Source organism: Vipera ursinii (genome assembly GCF_947247035.1).
Source record: "Vipera ursinii genome assembly, chromosome: Z".
In the NCBI taxonomy this organism is placed as follows: Eukaryota; Metazoa; Chordata; class Lepidosauria; order Squamata; family Viperidae; genus Vipera; species Vipera ursinii.
The window spans coordinates 109,713,216-109,717,334 of NC_139517.1; the positions used below are offsets into that span (position 1 = coordinate 109,713,216).

General features: G+C 40.1%; 1 protein-coding gene across 3 annotated transcripts in view; it reads right to left on the reverse strand.

The window, feature by feature from the left end:
- Window positions 1-3,905, reverse strand: part of MPP7 (MAGUK p55 scaffold protein 7) — a 96,654-nt gene extending 92,749 nt beyond the window's left edge. For all 3 annotated transcript variants that reach the window (XM_083379425.1, XM_083379426.1, XM_083379424.1), the window contains exon 1: window positions 3,630-3,905. The gene's annotated coding sequence lies outside the window, so the exon portion shown is untranslated. The remainder of the gene's footprint in view (window positions 1-3,629) is intronic.
- Window positions 3,906-4,119: the final 214 nt, after the last annotated feature.

The following is a 4,119-nucleotide window of genomic DNA, read 5'->3' on the forward strand; positions in this document are numbered from 1 at the left end:
ACCGGTTACATGGGAAAACGGAATGGCTTAGATGCCTTAAAATAAAAGGAAGACAGAGTTCAAATTGCTCAGGTAGGGAGAAAGGATTAGGATCAAACAAACCAACTCTGAGGAAGGGGCTAAAAAGAAGAATACTACTTTTCCATGCAGTTAGTCCTCACTTAAGAGCAGTAATTGTGGCTGGGATTTCCATAACTAAGTGACACAATTGTAAAGTGCGATGTCACATGACCACATCATTTTAGTGAGGGAAATTCCAGCACTTCTAGTTGCCATTGTTAAGAGAATCCTTCTTGACATTTCATGTTCACCATCTGCAACCTCCTGCCAGCTTTCCCACTGATTCTTCTTGTAAGAAGCTGGCAAAAAAGGTCACAAATGGCAACCACACGACCCGTGGAGAACACTGCAACCTTCCTAAGTATAAGGACCAGTCTTAAGTATCACTCCTTCAGTCCCATTATAAGTCTGAATGGTCGCTGAATGAGTGGTTGTTAAGCAAGAACTCCGTTTATATTTCAATACACCAAGTAGCTAATCAGACTTTCCCACCTTGTTACAATCGCTATAAATGAAGACACATCGATAACCAATTCCCACATGTCTTGTACCTCCTGGGCAGGAAAAACACTGCAACTGCATTGAATGGAAAACACAATGGGAAATAGAGGATAGGTCATAGGGACGAAAAGAAATTCTTTGACAGACAATTCTCTTGCTTGCTTTTACTGTCGTAACTTATTTTTACAATGCATACATGCTGTCACCATCACAAGGCAAAAAAAAAATAGTTGAAGAAATAATATGTCAGATGCAACATGGAGCAAGTCAGTCACTGGCTTTTTCTTCCCCTTGTTTAAACTGAACTAGATGCAGCAAAGTTTTAAAAGACAAGGATAAAAAATCCAGGAAAAGGCAGAGCCTAGCATAACAAATCACACCTATTTTCTACTCTTGCCAGATAACAGATGCAATACTGCAGCGTAAATCCTATCTAAATCTACACTGAAGAAGCCACAACGTATCCATGGAACTCACAAAAATTGAGAATGGAATTGTCATCGTTAGGCCAGGTGGTCCAGTCAGAAGCCTCCCTCATTCAGCGCTGTTGTAATTTTGGATGGTTGCTAACAATGCAAGGACCACCTGTATACTGTTACCTAAATGATCCAATCAATACTCAAAAGTGTAAAGATCCGTTTCCTTACTGCAAAGGAAAGCAACAATTTGTTTGGTCTGTCTTAATGGGAAATGGAATATCAAAAGATGGTCCCTTTCAAAAGTCCAATACTGATGTTATCCAGGCACAAAATATGTGTTGAAGCAGTAACCTGGGCTCTTGAGATGAATTCGGATGCACAATTCTGCCCTAAACACATTAAGCTCAAGGTGCTCTCAGACAATATTTGTACCCACTGCTAAATAAACTTAACAATAAATAATGAAGTCTACTTCAAATTCTCCATTTATAAATCTTCAGTTGTATTTTACAAGGAGCTTTTTCTTAAACTTACTCTTTTCCTTTTTGAATGCAAGTGAAAAAAGCAGTTTCTCTGATGTTATTTTTAGTTTTATGATTCAAAATGTGTCATGTTTTGTCAGATCTTAAAACAGGTTTTTCCTCCTGTTCCTTCTTTACTTTTAAAATGTATAGCTCCTGTATTATCCAGTATGTTTTCCAGTGTTGCCTGTTTGATCTTTCAAGAAAACCCTTTCACTGCTAAATGATGTGAGAGATTATTAAAATTATGTTCAACTCTATATGTAGATTATTTCGATCTTTCATATTGATAAATGCAACCTTACATTCAGCAAACTAAAGTTAATTTCTTTTTGAAAGATAACACTGTGTTGTATTAAACAAAATATTAAAAAGTACTGTACTCTTAATGTAGAAATGTACCTTGAGTACTAAACATTCTTGGCCTTTATCTAATTAAATATGCATAAATCTGTTCTCATTAAAATAATGCAGGAAAAAGGGATATAGTCTTAGTCTTAAGCTTATGCATCATAGCAGGCGCCCATAGAGCCTTTCCAGGTGAGTGAAAACTTTTGCCAGATTTATGTCTGTTTTGCTTCATCTGCTTTCTGTGCAGATTAAATATAAACAATGAAAACGAATTTGATCCTATAACTAGACATTATAAACATAGTTGTTTGAAAATACAGCATGCAATATCCATATTAAATCTGAAAACATCATGTGCTCTTGGAAAACCTATCCTTTCCATTATTCAGCATTTATAACAGAATACATGTCTCTGGTCTGTCAGGAGTTATATAATCTTATGCCTAAACTGTGTTTAGTTTTAGTAGTGCAAAGATCTGCTATACTTATAAAATAAAGATACAATTACTGTCTGTTATTTGAGACATTTTTCAGATGAAAAAATAATATCAGTAATCACTATCATGAAAGTTGTTAATTCCACTCTTGTCCTCATTTGCTTTATTTAGCAAATTTATATGGCCACTCATCTCAATGAACGTATCTCTGGAAGAGTATACAACCAATAATTAAAACAATGCCAAAATATTAAAACACTATAAACGTAATAATTGTGAGAGTACATCCATCTAAATACATCACACAGGCTGCCCAAGAAAGAACCATGGCAATAATACTGATCAACTTATCTTGTGCTTGCTTAGGAATTGAAGGAATAAACAGCTATTTCCCACAATGCTAAACTCATGATTTCTTAGAATTATGGGTTCTTGAACAAATCACAGTGGTCTAGCTGTATGGATATGCTAAGCCACAGATCAACTAAGACATGATTTACATGGTAAATTGATCAACTGGATTTGCCAACACAAAAGAATATGCACAATACCTGAGCTATAAAAGTAGACAATCACCCTTAGTTTAGCTGCATGTTTGCAAACCTAACTCTAGTTGGAAATTATGCTAACGTTGATGAATAGATTATAGTATCTGATATTTTCATCCTTAAATATAAAAGCATGCTAAAATGTATAAAAATCCTTCTTAATACTGTATAGAAAGCAGTACTTTTATTCGGGCAATAAGAATTCACAGTTCTATACCTCTAACACTGAATAAATGTGTTATGAACAGACTGGTATTAATAGGATGTATTTACTAGAACTCTTGTTCCTAAAGGTATATTTTAGGGGTCAAAATATAATTTTGCATCATTTATTAAAGGCTTGCCAGAATCGCCTATTAGAACAAACTACATGTGCCTGGTGGTAGATGACACACACACACACACACACACACACACACACCTCCCACTATTGCTTCCTTTATTTCAGAGCCTTTTCCTTTATGTAACGGTGTCGCTAACTGAGGAGACCAGACACTTCACCACCTACCCATGCCTCATTCTCATGACCAATGTGACACCACACTCACTACACGTTTACCCGTGGCTAACTTAGCCACCATGGCGCGCAAAATTAACCCAGGAAGTTAACAGAGCACGTTGAGCCAAACTAAGCCGGCCGCCTGGGTTTTCCAAAATGCTGGTTGGGTGGGTCGTGGGAACCCAGTCCGACTTTTCTAGCCGGGCCACGACTAAACTCCGCTGAGTCCTGTAATCGGGAGTAAGCCTAGGGCAAGGACGCGGCATAGTCTCTCTCGGTGGCTCCTTTCTCACCTGCAGCTGGCTCCACCGCCACTCGCTGTAGCCAGAAGAACGACCCTCGACCTTCGTCCGTCTGTCCGTCCGTGCTTCAGGGAGCTGAAGCCGGCAGGGCGAATCCCGCCCAATCTCCTTTCTCTTCGGCGCTTTATCGCAGCCACCGGCCAGCACCGACTCTTCCGAGTCGGCGAGTAGGGGAGGCGCAGCGGCCCCGCAGTCCTTTCTTCCACCTGCCCCGGGCGCCGCACGTAGCGACAGGCTGCGCTCGGCTACCGCGCGAGGTCCATTCGCGTCCTACCCATTCACCCAGGGCGGAGCTCTGCAGCCGAGAGAGCGGGAGCGGCGCATTATTCGCCCCCGTTTTTGTAGCCACTGCCCTGATTGGCCCCTGCCCGCTGGGAGTGGGAATCGAAGCTCACTCCGCCTTCCGCAAGCTGGAAATCTACTTGATTGGAGGAGACGAATGTCAATCTGGGACTGATTGACGGTTCTAGGGCGTTTTACC